This window comes from Melospiza georgiana, chromosome 4 (genome assembly GCF_028018845.1).
Source record: "Melospiza georgiana isolate bMelGeo1 chromosome 4, bMelGeo1.pri, whole genome shotgun sequence".
In the NCBI taxonomy this organism is placed as follows: domain Eukaryota; kingdom Metazoa; phylum Chordata; class Aves; order Passeriformes; family Passerellidae; genus Melospiza; species Melospiza georgiana.
In genome coordinates, this window is record NC_080433.1 from 33,056,968 (window position 1) to 33,074,490 (window position 17,523).

Genomic DNA, 17,523 nt, shown 5'->3' on the forward strand with positions numbered 1-17,523 from the left:
ATCCTCTGTCAGCCTGGAAAAACAACAATTAGCACACATGTGCATTAGTGCATGCATGTGTTTGTATGAGCCTGCGGTGAAAACATACACAATAAACACTACGAAGGAAGAAAGAGATTGTTGTTTGAAGCTCAAAGAAGCTATTGGTAAAAATCTGTGTGCAACTGAGAATTAAAAAAGGCAAAATTTACTTTCATCTTTCTGTGAGGCAGAGGGGGCAGGGAATTAAGCACACACACCCCCCAAAGCAATGCCCAGGAAGAATTATGCTGCTCGTGATAAATGCACTTTTCTGGTTCTGTGAAAAATCTGACATAATGAAAGTACCTTGAATGCAATTACTGGCACTTGTTTAGCATGGCAGGGCATTGCACTGCCACTGGGCTCGCTCCTCTCTGCTCCCAATTAGCATGCCAAGTACTCCAGCCACACACATGGGCTCACAGGTCAGGGATTGGCGCGGAGGAGCAGCAAACAGCTACCTGCCCGCCAATGAGGGAGCGAGCAATGTGCTGGAAAGCTCCAGCTTCCTTCATTTTACATCCTCCCATCCCTATCACACTCTTTTCCTCCACTCCTCCAGGGTCTCTGGAGGCAGTGATAAAAACCGCAAGCTCTCCCCCTCCTCTCTCAGCTGGTCTCATTCACGGCTCATGGCAGACCCGGTTTCCTCTGGGGACTCACTAATGAAGACGGCCAACGTTAATCTCTTTCCCCCTCCCTGACGGGTCGATTTATAGTTCCACGGAGAGTCCTGGATTGCAGCCAGAGGGCTTGACACATTCTTCTTGTTCCAAGACGAAAGGGGAGGGGGGGAAGACACAGGCTTGCGCGCACACACACACACTGAAGTCGCACACACGTTTGTGATTTGGATTCAGCTGGAAGATGCAGCTGGAAAACCTGTTTACCTGTTCCGAAACGGCTGCTGAAGGGAGCAGTAGCCAACAGCGCCTTTGTATATATGTGTACACTCCAAACATCTTTGTGTTTCCATAGCACCTCTTCCAGCCCAAAGACCCCAAACCACAGGGATCACTCCCTCATCACCAGGATGAAATAAAGCATCAGTTGTGTGCCAGCAGCATTACCCGTGAGTCATTAGGAAAGGAAGCAAATGATAACTTCTCCAGGATAAACGGCAGGGGGAGGGAAAGGGGAAATTTTAGACAGGCAGAAAGTAATGAACTGGAATTTGGCCAGGACACTGAGGTTACTGTCCCCTCATCTCGTGAGAAGTGGAGTGGGATCTTTAACAATCAATTGATCAAGACCTCGTCTCTACCTCTCGTCCATAAGAGTTTCCAGTACTCCTCGCAGCTTCTTCAAGAGCAATGCTGGTGCATGGGCTCAGCTGTGGCTCAGAGAGAAAGGCACCCCTCTGGTACCCCCACCTGCTTTTCTACAGCGCTGCAAGGCACTGCCTGCACTGGAACTCCTCAGACCTGTCACTTCCACAGCTGCACCTTCAAATGAACCAGAGAGAAGGAGAGACTCAGCTATTTTACAACGGAGCTATGAGGGAGCATCCCCTCCTTGCCCCGTGCGGCAGCCTCTGCCGTAGCCCTGTGGGAACCCCTAAGTCGGTGCTATTTGTTGAGCTCAGCTCCCCGTGCACACAGCAGACCGGCCTGCGCTGACAGCACAGCTCTGCTAATAGGGTCAGTCAGTGAGCTACTGCTGCAGAGCCGCAGGGGAGCACAAAACACTGCCTTTATTCCTGTAAGACCTATACATTACGTCCTCGCCCCTGCCCCCTCAGGAACCCCGTGCTGGATTTAAAAGGAGCACTGTCAACTCATTTAGGCCCATTATTTTGCACTAGAAGAAATGGCCTTTACAAATCTCAGTGGAAGAACACTCTCATTTCATCTTTAGGTAATCTTAAAGGTTTCAATTGCAGGGCTGTGTAAACCACAATGCAAAAAAGCACAGACAAATAGATCAGATCAGATATGAGACTGCCCAGACACAGAGTTCCCCTTGCCAAGCTGACTGCAGAGCAAAAATAGAAATGAACACTGCACATAATTATAGTATTTTACATTTCCACTGCACTTTCCATCCTGAACAATCCCCAAATGCACGCACATGTGCATGTGTGTGCATACAGAGAGGTAGGACATTGAGAAAATTCACTTACTTGTGAGAAAAAACAAGAAATTGTAGTCCAGTGGTAACAGCTTGTACTGAACCAAAGCCTTCATTAACACAAACACACACACACAAGCTCATAGAAAATCATTATAATGTGAAACGAGACTAAGCCAAGCCACAGCAATCTGTAGATCAGCAGCTCCAGCACTTCTGCTGCTGCTCAGCATTTCCCCCAAAACAGAAGATTAGAAACTGATCTTTTATTAGCTCTCGCCCTCTTGTTTCCCAGCAAAGCCCAAGGTGCCAATTCCACTTTGCTACTGCAGGGCAGGGGCAGCTCTGCAGCTGTCGATCCACAGGCTTCCTTTCTCCCGCTGCCGAGCGCTTTGCAGTCTGTAAGCAGGCACATCCCCCAGCCCTGTGGGCTGCAGCAGCCCCGCTCTGCAGACAGCAGAGCATCTGAACAGGGGAGCCAAAGCCAGGGACAGTGCCCAAACCACAGTGCTCCTCTCTCCCTCCTGACAAAAGAGCCTGTACCAGGAACAAAGGCCTGTTCTCCACCTTGTGCCACCCAAGATGCTCTGAGCAAGGATGAAAAGAGCCAGGAAAGAAAACTTGAAGATAAGCAAGAGCAGAGACCTGATGCTCTAGCAGAAACCTTCGACTTTCTCAGGAGGCTAAGAGGCAGAGGAGAGAAGAGCACACCTCAGCCTGGGATGCTGGATCGCTCCCTTCTCCTTCCTGTGTGTCTGTGGCAAGCCAGTCTCATCTTCCACATATTAAATATCTCACAGTAGTTTTAAACTCCCATCTGAGCACACAGGCGTTTCAATGCTGGTATGTGGCCAAGTACATGAAGAATGGGGGTAGGAAGTTCAAGAGGAGACAAGGAAGTAGCTCTGAAGCACTACAAAAATGAACTAATAGGTCAGAAACAGGGAAGGAAAAAGTCTGAGGTTAAGAAATGATATAACAGCTGGCTTGAGAAAGCTAGGTTGTTTTTTTTTTTAATGACAAACAGGAACCTCACCAACAAAACAACGTAATCAAGTGTAGTACACAACTATCCATTCAGGGAAGAGCCTTAGCCCTTACACTAGCATGAGGCCAGTATCTGCCTTTGATGCCCCTCAGAAGAATCTGTTCACTCAGCAACACGCTGCAGTAATGTCTAAAGCTCAGTGAATGAGTGGCCCATGCCTCTCTTGGCAGATATTCTGGGGAAGAAAGATATTTTGTCAAGGACACTGCAACAACACCCTCCCCTATACTTCAGGAAACAGTCATGGGATTGCCATCATCCAGAGAGGACTCCAGGTTTTAATAAGGTCACATCTGAAAGAGCCCCACCTAATAAGCTGCATGGAAGTCAATTTATTGACCTCAGCACATGAAGTTGTGGTTGCAGGGTGTGTAGGTAATTCATACCTGATGCTCAAGGCCATCTCCTCTGGCTAAAAATGGGAGACCAATGCAATTTCCTAAATTTAATTTAATAATCCAGTGCTTTATTCAGAAATGCAAGGAAGAGCCTGGTTAAAACAGGATTTTTATTTTGACAATGTCACTTTAACAACAAATAGCTGGCTGCTCAGTTCCCTTAGCAGGAGACAGCAGGTGCTCAGCTGGCTGATTTAGCAGCAGCCACAACTGCCACCAGGAGCTGCTGGGTGCAGTTCACAGGCTGTAATTCCCAATTCCCCCAACACAGACTCCCAAGGAGGGGGAAGGGCTAAGGAAGTGAGAGGAAAGGCAAGGGGGTGAGCTCGTGGTGAATTGTTAGTGAATTAATGAACAAACCTCACTGCCACTTCCCTGGGGCATCCTCACTAGCCTGATGGGCACCTCCATCAGCTTCCTTCCCCCAGCCTTGTGTGTGCACCTTCCTGCATGGGGGAATTCAAGGCCTTTCACCCCTCCTTCCCCCTGAGCAAATAACACACCCAATTTTTACATGCATGCAACACCAGCAAGACACTCCATGATCTTCTGAGACCTTCCCCAATGGCCTCATTTTATGGAAACCAGTGTCCTCAGTAAACAACTAGAAAGCAGGAAGACCATGTTGCACAGCCTTGTACCTACAGAAAATCAGGGCTATGGAAACACATCTTAGAAGAGGATATGGTACAGCTAGAGGCCTATGGCAAAGATTGTTAGAGACCACCTTACAATCACCTGTAAATTTAAAAATAGACATGTGCATGTGACTTTGTGATTTAGTTTTTGTTGCAGTTTGGCAATTGTATTTTTTAAAATACATAACATAAAAATGTCAAGACAAAAATTCTTGCCATTTTCTTTACCTCACCCATCTTGGCCATCCAGCAATGAAAGATTTTTCTAGACCGAAGGACTATGAAAATCAGTGGGCCAAGAAAATTATATCTCCTGAACAGTGAGAAACTGAAAGCTGTGTTGTTAAAAGGGAATGGGATTTTACTCAGCTCACAACAAATTCTGGATGGTCTTCACTTGATTTTGCTACTGTCTATACCAAGACTTGTATTTATTGAGTTATTTTAAGCTGCAGAAAGGCAAAATTCTCTTACCTACAATTAAACTATTAGAGCTCACAGAAACATCCATTATACCTCAGTAGCAGTTCTCTAAGGCCTCCAAAAAATTAAAACACAGAGCACACATTACTCTTTATTGCAGCCTTAGATATATCAGGGTTGATGACAGCACCACTTTTAAAATCCATTGTGATGGGGTGAATGGGGGAGATAAACCAGTACAAGCCTAGTTTAGAACAAACGTTCCCTTTGGGTCATCTGTAAAACTAATCTAGACCTAACGCTAGAAAGCATGCTCAAGGACAGAAACAAAATACTTCCACATTTTTTATAAGCATACTATCAGTGGAAGAGGTTTGAGTAAAAATAATAATATATCAGTATATTAGCCAACTGTTATTGTTGGCTACTCAAGCAAAGTAGGACTTCAACAACCCAGGATTTACAGGGCTGGCAGTCTGGTGGGTCCCTGGTTTTTATTTTGTGCCAATTTGCATTCACTCATGCTCCTGGGTAAGTGATGATGCCATCAGCAACTTCAGCGCAGCTGGAAAAGTGGATTAAGAAAGCAGTGGACACTCATCAAAACTAGGTCTTGCCTGCAGAGGGGCACAAAGGAGAGGCAACCTGAAGCACTTTAAATGGATGGGTAAAATGACATAAAACACTCATATGGACAGATTTATACAGAATGCAAATGTATCCCTGATTTGCCTGCTTCACTACTAAACCTATCTTTACTAAATCAGCTGAAAGTTAATTTCAATCTAAATAAGGGTAGGGTCAGATTAGCCAAGCAATTGGGTCAGGACAGACTAACAAGTTGTTGTCCTTTCAGACAGATATCAGTAACTCACCATATGTGCTTCCAGTCTTCTATAACACAAAGAAACTTACAGTATCCTCAGAGAAATCTCCCACAAACTGTTTTTGTGAGACTTAAAAATCAGAGGGGCCAGTTTGGCTGGGAGTCAGCAATCTGGTACATTGGCAGGGGCAGGCTACAAAGGATATCCCAAGAGTTGCCAGTCTAGCACTGTTTCTTGGCTCCTAAATTAAATAGACATCAAATTCTTAATTTTCCCCCAAAAATACAGCTTTGACCCTGTAGGGGTGCTGCCTTGGGAACACCCAGAGAAGTTGCCACCAAGAAGAGGCGTGTCTGCTGTGGGACGTTTTCCAGCCTCTCAGAAAAAAGAAGCCAGGCAAGGGCTGCTGCCAATTCACACATGCTACTCCAGGACTGGGCAGTGACTCAAGAAAATTGCTTCCTGACATCTTCCCAGCAGTGACCCCAGCCATGCACCTGCCTCAAGAGATGCTAGCATGCCTTTAGGGCTTTGACAAGAGATGCCTCACATGTATTGGCTTCTTTACTTGGAGAAGGGCCCGCCAAGCCACCTGGGTTCAACACTGGGTGGACAGAACTCCTATAAGTGGACATTGAGAGATGAGCTTGTCACTGAATACAGGGGAGATACAGAGCTGGCACAGTAGCTGTTTCTTGAGGAACAACAAGTTGCTGGCAGCAGGGAAAACCCTAGTTTGCTGTCTACCTGATTTTCAGTCCTTCCTGCCCTAGGGTTACATCACCTTTGACTGGGATTTTATAAGAATGAGAATACAAGGACAGAGAGAGGTGTTAGTGCTCCCCCAACCCTCCTGCACCAGAAGCTGGCGGGCTGTAGACTCAATCCATCATACTTGACCATACTAAAACCCTTCCAGCCAATCTGCCAGTGTGTCACGGGCACCGTTCTCCCCTGGCACTTCCATCTAATCAGCGCACACCAAGTGCCAGGGCTCCTCGCTGTTGGCTCTCTCCCCCTCTCACCAGGGCTACGCAGCATTAATGTTTCACCGGCAGCTCTCGCTCTCCTCCCAGCTCCATCAAGCACATCTCTGCTCTGACCTACTGCCCCAGGCAGCTGGCTCCTGACCCCCAGAACCCACAGCTGCCACAGCCTGCCTGCCCCTCAGTCCCATCAGTGCTCTGCATGCCTTTGGAACAGGAAAGCAGCAATACCCCTCACTGCCCCAGGCAGCCAGGCTCCGAGCACCAGGCTCATCCTGCCTGCAGCTTAACTAGCACATTAAGGCTGGAAGGGGAAAATGCCCAGCACCCGCCCTGCATCCCCGCCAGCCCCCTCCCTTCCCCAGCCTGCCACCATAGCGTAAACCCTTTTGTTTCTCAAAAATATTTCTCTGCAGAAATACAGCAATTATTTCAGAAAAATCTCACTCCTCACCACTGGTAGAAATACCATAGTCTGAGACAGTAGCTGTCTTGATGATTGCAGACAGTGGAATATTCCAGAAAAAAAGGGAAGATTTGGGGAGGGGGAGGGGGAGAGTATCTGGGATCCAATCTTTCTCTCCCTGCCAATCCCCTCCATCTCCAGCAGATTTCATTTTTATCAACAGGATTTCTGTGAAATTTTTACTCAATCCTCCCTCTCTCCCATTTCAACTCCCAGCTAAGCTCAAAGGTGCACAAGAATAACGTGCTGCCACCCTTTTCTCCCAGGCTGGACAAATAAGTCCTCAGCTAGCCACATGGAAGCCATTAAAAATATATTAACATACCCAGCAGGGTCTGTCACTTTTTCTTTTCCTCCTCCCCCTCCCCTTCTTCTTAAACACAGAGAAGGAAGAAATCTTGCCACAGTAACAAGAGGTTTTCATCAAGTCTCATTACCTCAAGCGCAGCACCACAGCCCCCACAGAGAGCAGCCTTCGGTTCCCGCTGTCATTAAAGGAACGAAGATCTTAAACAAAAATTAAACCCCGGACAGCATGAAGTTGGGAGCACATGAACGGATCAGGCAGGGAAGGGTATGAAAAAGCCAAGGGGAAGAGCAGGAGCAGAGCCACCAGACAGGGCTCCACTCCAGCAGCTCGGGAGGGATGGGGCAGGTTAAACGTGTCCCACAGAGAAGGGCAGAGGGAAGCATTTTCAACATTTCAAGCCAGCATCAAGGTATGCTGTATTTCCAACACTCAGTGACACAGCAACATCCTGGAACATTAATAAGGCTCAGGGTGAAACCAGACCAGCAATCATGATAAAAAAAGCACAAAGCTTTGTCTCAGTCTGTGATGTTCCATGAAACGATGATTTTGCACACTTTGACACATGTCCATTTTTACTCCAGGGGGTCCTCATCCCTTCCAAACAGCATCATGTCCCATGCATGCTGGAGCGGCTGCACAGCACATCTTAACCTGCAGCAGCTGCTCTAAGCCTGAAGCAGGTGGCCGCTGGTGTTTAATAGCTCGGGAGGAGGGTTTGAAGGGCGGAGGTAGCAACTCTACATGTAAACAAGGGATTTCTATACCAGGGGGTTGTTAGTCAAAGGGCCATCAAGTCAAAGTGCTCTTAAACTGTAGTTTTTCAAGTATTTCTTTGAGCAAATCGCTGGGTTAAGCAGCTTTCCTCTCCACCTTGGCTACTTTAATCCAGATCAATTCCCTGATCCAGTTCAATGTGCAGCAGCACGTTCAGCTGCACTGGCACAGCTGAACAAGTAGCTGAGAAGCAGCAGCAGGAACTGCTGGAAACAGCCCTCATAAAACGACACCCTCGATTCAACAGGCATGACACTAAGACCCAGGGGAGCACGACACTGCATGCAAACCCCATGAAAACAAAGGGAAGAGGGATACTACATACATGGTTAACAGGGAAGAGATAAGCTAACCAAAAATCTGGTGACAGTGTGGCCATGTTTTATGCACCTCTAGACAAGACAGAAGTTTTATTTCTCCCACGGGAATGGAGAAAAGCAAAAATCTCTCCCTTGTGTAGTAGGCAGTACAGTCAGAAAAGGCAGAGCTTGCAGAAGAACCAACAATGGCAAAGCACTATTTGGAAAGGTGGACAAAGACCTCTGAGGATCAAGGAAGATAGGAACCCACAGCTGGTGAGGAGCAAGAACTGTTTGGGGATACCAGAGAAATAACTCACTTGCAGAGAGATGAGGAGCAGAAGGGAGCCAGGACAAGAACTGGAGGACACAGAGGCTGAATGAGGATATAGAGGGTCCATACGGGGTACAGAGGAGGAATCAGGAGAAACACTAAGAAAGCTACTTCACATCTCTGGTGTCACAACCATTCTGGTTGTGAACAGTTTAATGGGTGGGTCATTGTCCAAACAGTTCATACACTCCCTGGTTCTGGAGTAATTACATCCATTCTTTAAAAAGACATCACATAACAAGGTCTACCAAAATTATGGAAGCAGATAGGAGTACTTACTGCACTAGAAACCAACTAGAAAATAGTGTCAATTTCATAATGTTACAATGCAAGTCAAAGATACATTTGCCTCTGCAGCACTGAAACCTGCTCTACTCATCCCACCTTGGAAACAGAAAGCAAGAAAGTGAGGCGGTTCAGCAACAAAGAGAAGAGACCTGAAAAGTATCAAATGTTTTTGTGAAGTCCACATGGGCAAAACAACAGCCATGTGCTGTGGAGTGAAGTCTTTTAGTGCCTCTATACTACAGCACATACCAGGGCTGTGACAGTGGGTGCATGCTGTTCTCCCCAAGAAACCTGTCCATCTGCTCACAGCCAGCCACCACAACCTGGCCTAACTGCACCAGCCTTGGAAGAGCCACTCCTTGAGGAGCCAGCAAGGCAGACTCTTCACCCACAACTGCCAAATTGGATACGCTGCATACAGAGTCTACACTGCTGAGCCTCATGGTTGGTATTTCCACAGCCTCGCAGACGAACAGCTTGGCTGGGTTGCTCTTCCTTGCTGCTTCAACATAGGCAGCACAAACCCTGTTATGGAAAAGAAATCAAGAGCCCTGCTTTAAACTGATTGCAGGAAAATACTGGAGTCTTACCCACACTTTTGGATTTGACAGCAACACAATTAGGTCATGGGATAGCTGTGCTATAACAGACTCCTCGGACTCAGTCCTATCCAAAGTAGAGTCACACATGAATGCTGCTCCAGTGTGCATTTCCTTACTTGCCAGCAGCCTGGATTCTTGAAAGGCTTGGAGGACGAGTCCGTCTCAGATCACAAGTCAGGCCCTTGACATGGGGTCCCAGATCTCAACTTCTGCAACGGCGTCCAACACTAAGGACAGGGGAGTCTGAGCCAAGGTACAGCTGCCTACAGTTGGAACGGGCCTACAATAAATGCCAGAGGAGGAGGATAAGCAGGCTCTAGGCATCAGTGCAAGGAAGGCACTGGTATTGATGTAGGCTAAGGTCATCCCAGGGACCAGCAGTCTGACACCCATGATTAAAACCCAATTAAGAGAAGTTTCCTGACAGAAAAGTCTATTAGGTTGTGGAACAGACTCCCATGGGAAGTGGAAGAATCCTCATCCCACTTCTCTGTAAGGAGTGATGGGACAGGCAATAGGCAATCAAGCCCTAAGAGCGGTGTGACTGCCTGATACAGAAAGTCTCATGAGATGCCTCAGGACTAACACAAACTTTAGAAATTTCCTCTGCCCCTCCTGCAAAACATCTCCTCCCCAGTTCTGCTAATACTGCTGCTTGCAAGGCAGCACCATGGACTACATCACTGTGGCCTGGGTCATTTCACATATTTGGAGGATTGGGGCTTCTAAACCACAGCAGGTAACTAATGTATGCTACAGCAGTCTTGCCAATGGCTGCACCCCCAAAACCAATGGGATGATGGTGGCACAGGACAGGAATGAGAGGTGAGGAAATAAGAATTTCTTAGGCCATGCTACAGGCATCTTTATATTAACTCTGTCTGCAAGAAATAATGCAAAGAAAGGCAGTGGAGGATGTAACTAGGATGGAGGGTGTTTACTAAACTGTGATTGAGTATGGTCAGACCTGTGTAATAGGATATAGCCTAATATATATGGAGATTATCTTAGTTTACAGCAGACAATGTCCCTGTTGATAATATATACAGTATCAAGTAAGTTTCTGACACACTGGACTAGCAGTAACTTAACTGTCTGAGGTCTGAAAGACTCTTTCAGTTTACAATTTATTTAACATTTCATTGCACCCCTTACATATTTCCTTTTTTCTATTTTTTTGAATGTGAAAAGATCAACTTGGTTTTGAACTGTGCAGATCAATAGGAATGCTTACTTTGCCATATTTAAAGCTAGCAGATGCCTATCTCCTATTTGGTTTGGAGGTTTGTTGTTGTTATGGTTTTGGAGGGGTTTTGGGTGTTTTTTTTTTTTTTGTTTTAGTTTGGTTATGTGGGTAAAAGAGGTGTCAAGGAATCAAAAATTAATGTAAATTAATGTTTCACAAAGTTGAAAATCGACCTCTTAACTTGTAACACACTTCCCCTCTCCCACAACACAGGTTGCAGAAGCTACCTGGGGCTGACACCACTCATGAAGCTCCATATGGTTCTGCTTCCCCTCATTTTCCCTCAGCCTAACAAACTTTGGCATTGCTCAGATTTTCTTGGTCCTGAGGAAACAGGAGAGATTCCAGCAATTCCAGTTTTTCCTTCTTTTGCTTTTACAAAGCTCCCATGGTGCCACCTGAGAAAAACCTATAGTAATGGCAAAGCATAAAAGCAAACTTGTCTGAACACCATTGGCAGTGTAGAGTTTTTCATAATGCATTCAATATTGGTAACAATTACTTATATTACATTGGAGTTGAAGGACTTCGGTAATATCAGGGCACCTCGGGCTCAGCACAACTTACACATACACCAACAAATGTCTGACTAACAGGCTAGTAAAGTTTTTTAAGGTAGAAAGGCTTCAAAACAGATCGTCATTTTAAAGCACCCATGAGTTGACAACAGTTTGTACAATTATCACAAACCACTCAAAAAAAGCTTCCAGTACACCTGGGAAGCGACCATGTACACAGTAAGTACCCTGTATGCACCATAACTCAGCAAGTGCTTTTTGCAGCTCCCTTCTACACTCAGTCATGAAGGATATAGATCATTACAGCCTCCAGCTATAGAGCTTTAGCTCAGAGAGTAGCAGCTCACACTTTCAGCTCTGGAGATCCCCAGTTCAATCTGCTGCATGTCAGCCAAGAGGGCAGCTGTCATATAATTACAGCCACAACTTTGCATGTGAAAAAGTAGGGAGAGCGAACAGAGATCTTATTATAGAATTCTAGTTGCAACCTGCTGAACAGCTCCCTATTTAAAGTAACTTCTTGTAAAGAGGAGGGAGAGGGGGCCAAAAAAAAAGGGAAAAGAGGAAAGAAAATCTTCTAACTCAGCTTCCCAATTCCCTCTGTTTTGCAGAACAAACCAGTGCTGCTTTGCAGCCTTTTGTTCCAAATGCATACGTACACTAGATGAAGCACACAAGTGCAGAGCCAGGAATAAGGCTCCTGGTTTATCAGTCCAAAAAAGAGAAAAAAAAATTCTCATCGCTGCAACTGAGGCATCTGAAGTCAAACAAGGCATCATAGTTTCTTCCTGAACTATAACCATCCCACAGCAGCCAACCCACTTAGTTATTCAATTTAAGTATTAAAATTTAAGATCAAGAAATCTTAAGTCAACTGCATCCTGTTTTCTTCAAGCTGGACATACATGCTCTTAGGAAGATTTAAGAGAATAGAGAATCCAGGAAGATGTATGTTCAAAACACAAAGTTACAAAGCATAGTGAAAAATTCACTCTCAAATTAAAAGTTATTTTAGTGAGTGCAACAGAAAACAATAACACCAAGCTTCTTCTTATCCATTCACCTTTCTGCAGATCCTTCTGCACACAGAGTCATTTTTGAGCCAAACTTTCTTTCAAACCAAGACAGTCAAAAACTACATTTGAAATTGTGTAATCCAGTTTTTGAAGAAATTGGGAAAAAAAATCAGTTTTCCCCTCAAAACAATTCTGGAAACCTATTTGAAGCTTAAGATATAGATTCCTTGCAAAACATTGTTTTCTCCTTGACAGTTCCATCCATCCATCCATCCATCCATCCATCCATCCATCCATCCATCCATCCCCCTGCAGTACAAAACCTGTGGATCTCCCACTGCACGAGGTGAATTAACCATTTTGGACCACGAGTAACAAATGGGAGCAAACTCTCCAACTTCCTGCAAACTACTTACCTGCTTGCTAAACACCACTTAAGTGGACTAATCTGACACAAACTGCTCAGTACCTGCCTGAAAGAACACAGGCTTGCTGAAACACCCCAACAAGTTCATGCATTCTACACCACTGGCCCTCCAAAGCCCCCTGAAACACACTGCCATGCTTCCAACAATATTTGAAGTACCTGCTCTGCAGCCAAGCTGGAAGGTGCTCAGGTAAGTGCTAATGCCAAGCACAAACCTGCAACAGTAAACTCCAGAACAGAGTTCAGCAACACTTTGTATTCAAACCAGTTGAGCTCTCTGCTGACATCCTCTCATCAGCCTTGTTTCTGAGGACCCCTTTTCATTTGGCTCAATATTCTGCTTCTCCCTTCAAGCAAGACCTACTCTGGAAACACACAAACTAGCTGATATCTCCCTCCCTTACGAAGGGAGTAAGGGAGAGAATAAAGGACATGAAACCCAGTTTTGAAGAAAGCTACATGCAGCTTCAGCAGCACAGATCCATTTGGGGTTGATTATGGACATGTAGCAAAATCCTGGCTAGGGCTCATCCCACAGGAGGAACCCATAAAAAAATTCACCTTCCACTCACCTTCTGCAACCAAGGAAAGCTCACAAACATCTGAGCCACACTTGTCCAACAAAAGCAGTACTACCCTCTGCAGAGATGACTGAAATGAAACACCACCATGCTATTTTCTGGTATTACTTCTGTGAATTCAGCACTGCTAAAGGGTTCCAGATAGACATGCTCTGAAGACCCAAATCCTCTGCCTACCTTGAGAACACATGCAGCGGGAACAGCAGCAAAACTTATACATACTTCTCTCATTTCTTCCAGCCTTCCAAGGCTGAAATGACTGACAAAGGTCCAAAATGAGGAATACACATAAATTATTAACATTGCACCAGTAGTCTCACTGTTGCTGCAACAGTCTAAAGACTTAACAGAGGCAAGCTCTGCAGGGAAATACTATTTTACTTCAAAATCATTCATTCAGGAAACCTGCAGAGGAGAAAAGAATCACTCTGCAGCACACTCTGTCAAAACCCTCAGCTTTAAGACCCTTCATTTTTAAAGCAAAAGCAATTTTAACAAGAACAGGAAATTTATGTGAAGCATAAGGAGCTTCAGATTTCAAGTGAGCAACACTGGAACAGCATTACTTCCGGACACAAATCCCAACACACACATCTTCTCACGCCTGACCTGGAAAGCCCATCCCACTGCTGACAGCCAGGTAAACGTTCTGTTTCTGCAGCCTCTCTGCTGGAACAGCCAACTGGCATACCAGCAGGAAGACAATGGGGAGCCATGCTCTACCACCTGGAAGGGAGCCAAAAAGCCACTTCAGTTTGTTCTTGGATGGCAACCTGTGCTTTACACCCATGCAAGGCTCCAGATTCACATTCCCACCAAGCTTTTATTTCATTCCAGGTCTCAGGCAGTACCTGCTGCCACAGTAGCCACGTGACACAGCTTCCTACTGACATATTCCCTCCTCTCTCCTGTTGCAAGGGGAACAGTTTATGCAGGGATATTAATCTGTTTTACATTAATTTCAAGAACTAGGACAAATAACCTGAACTTTGACATTTCTGAAAAAAAGTTAAATTATTTTCATCTCTCTTAGTAATCAGAATAGATTTACTTATCATTTAAAACATGAAATTTCCCTCCCAAAATATCTGAAGTAGTTACTGAAATGTTTTCTTTACCAAAGCCTGCAAAGCCTCAACACTACTATTAATAACATTTTGAATATAAAGAGGCACAACTTTGCTCCATACCAACAAAAAAAAAAAAACACCAAACCCAGTCAAGTTTTCACACAATGAAGTAATTAATTTTTAAACTAGTACTTTCTATTAGAAGTTCTCACATTTAAAAACCCAGAAAGGTTTCTAGTAACTCTAGACACTGATGGGGACAAAGAAAAAACAGACCCTACCCCCAGCTGGATGGCATTCCTCTCTTTGGGTGCAATGTGGTAACATTTGATTGACGCATCTGATCCATTCCAAAACTCCAGGCGTTGTTTTAATCATCAATGGGTAGAATCCTATTAATTTTCAGGGGGAAAAAAAGAGAAAAACAGAAAAACAAAGTAGAATATGGATACAGGACACAGAGCACCCCACATTTGTCTAGCAGATCCAGCTGATTTAGCTAGATCCACGAAAATCAACAGATTGAAGACTGAGCTGGTGACAGAAACTCACATCTACCAGCAAAAGCCCCTTTTTCCATTCCACCCTCTTTCTGTCATCTCAGCTCAGCCCAGTCTCTCAACACAACGGGGAACATTAGTTCCATACCAAAGGAAATGAAATAGGAATAGGGAAAGGAGTGGGAAGAGATAAACCAGGGTAAATAGGGATAGCATGAAAAGCCTATTGGCATGCAACCAAGAGCCTACACAGGCCCTTGCTAGAGCAGAAAACAGGAGATCAAGCACGTACGAGGAGACAGCGGGAGAACAGATGTGGGAAGAAGGTTCAAGGGTCCCTGGGCTCAGGGGGTAAGAAATGGCAGCAGAGCACAGCGGTGAGCCCCAGCACACACAGTGATCTCAGCCTTCAGCAGCAGCACCAGGTGACCCGCTGGCTTGGTGTCTGCCATCACAGGCATTTTCAGTACATCAATATTGATATTGGATGGTACAAGCAATGTCATGTGAACCTTCCACATCAACTAAGCCTTCCCAGTCTGCCCATAAATTTATTTGGCTATCAGCCAAACCCAGATCCACCAATACTAATCACTTTTTCTCTGAAATAAGCCTCCACTTAGAGCCTTGCAAGGAACAGTTGCTGTTGTTTCATTTCAGCACTGATGACAACTGAAAGCCCTAAGGACCCACAAACATAAGAGGTAAATTCTAAAGGAATTTACCCATGCCAGAAGCAGACAGAAGGTGAGCATCTGACCCTTCCAGCTGGCCAGCCCACACATCAGACCAGTCCACATCCCATTCAATTGAACCTGGACACTGGTACCTTCCCACTAGAAGTGGAACTCTAGCTGAATGGTCAGCAGGACATCAGGAAAACACTCCTGGTCTAGCTGACCAGCTGCCTGTTTGGGAACACAAGCTGCACAAAGGTCTTCGGACACCCAGCTGTTCCTTGGTTGCTCCTTATATCTGTTCTGTGTTCCCAAGTCTCAGGAGGATCACCAGCAGAGAAGTGCTAGGTGAGGAAAAGTAGAAAAGGCAAGAACAAGCTGATGTACTGCAAAGGGAAGGAAGCAGCAGGTTGAGGATGGGATTTTACAGTAGGAAAACTGGTTGCTAGAGTGTAGAGCAGAATCTGGGGGGAACAGGAGGTGCTGGTCACAGAAAAGAGGCAGGCAAAGACTTGCTATTACAGGGAACAGGAAAGGCCTGTAGCCCCAGGCCGATAAATCAGATATTGCTGCCAAAGTCTCACACCAGCCCCTAAAGCCTCTAGCACTGACTGGGGGCTCAACAACGAGCAGGATCTGCCACAAGTACGTCCACCCAACAGTTTCAGGTAGACACTTAAGTTATCTCAGGTGCAGACCATTCAATGCCCTGATGTTAAGGACAAAGACCTTGAATTCCACATGACAGGTCACGTGGAACTCGCACAATGGGAAGGACACACTGCTTTGCCCAGCCTGCACAAGGACCACACAGCTGCAGCTCGTGCCTCCCTTAGGCTCCTCAGAGCCAGTGGCTGCATTCCCAGCCAGCCTGCCTCTGTAACCAACCCCCTGCCCGCCAGGAGGGCCTGAACCCTGCACCATCAGCAGTGAAAGCACAAACCTCCACCTCATGCTCTAAATAATTAAACTCTGTGGGAGCATCAACAGACTCATAAAACTCTTACACAGACCAAGCCAGTCATTAATGGGGGTCAAAGATGAGTGCTCTATTTTTTTTAAGAGTGCTTTGATGCATGGGGAGAGTGGTGAGAGGAGATCTTCATTACCCTTCTCTGGTACCTGATGAATTTTTCCTTTCCTGGCTATCAACACCTCCTACTTCCACCCAAACCCCATAGCACTGGCAGTCATCTGGACAGCCAGAGACAATTGGAAGGTGTGTTTGGATGGCATCTGTGCTAGCCGGTCACCTGCAAGAAGGGAAGCAAGGGGCCTTGCTGAGCAAAGCCAGGCTCTACCAGAGGCTCAGCCGGTGCTTATTATGAGGTTTGGGTTTCCCCAGGGCCAGTGCAATGCTTAAAGTCATGCAAACCACAACCTCACACAGTCTCCCCTACAGCAAGGCACGGAGCAGAGCACAAGGCAGTAAAATATGTCAGGATTATTAGCTTGGGCTCAGAGCCAGAGCTGGGAGCTGCCACAAGGGTAGGGAGGCTGCCTGCAGCCCTGCAGGTCAGCAGGAAGGAAGTGCAAGTCCCCTGACAGGCAAGGAGAGGCAGCATGCAGGAAAGGCAAGCCATGGCTGAGAAAAGGTCACAGAAACACCAGCCTGACCTACTCTTTCTAGCACTAAAATACATACATATACATATATATTTATATATATATATACACACACATACACACACACATATATATACATACACATGGAAGCTTCTTGCTCCTGTGCTTTGTTCAGGCATCTTAAGGAAAGCTCTGCTCTTCCCATTCTATCTACATTCCCCCCATCCATATCAGCTTTGGAAATGGTTTCTTAGACTTTCCATCAATGGAAGCCTTGGGTAGAAAGAGGGGAAAGCAGGCAGTTTTGGGGAAAGGATCACCACAAGACAAACACCCCAAGCAGCAGGCACGGGTGTCGGATGCTCTGTTGGCAGCTCCAATTCCAGCTTGCACCAGCCCAGCCTCTGCCTGCTTTTTCTGCTGCATTTGCTTTGT

General features: G+C 45.8%; 1 protein-coding gene across 2 annotated transcripts in view; it reads right to left on the reverse strand.

Annotated features, from left to right (window-relative positions):
* Positions 1-17,523, reverse strand: part of TCF20 (transcription factor 20) — a 128,854-nt gene that overhangs the window by 102,440 nt on the left and 8,891 nt on the right. For both annotated transcript variants that reach the window (XM_058022452.1, XM_058022449.1), the window contains exon 2: positions 14,627-14,737. The gene's annotated coding sequence lies outside the window, so the exon portion shown is untranslated. The remainder of the gene's footprint in view (positions 1-14,626; positions 14,738-17,523) is intronic.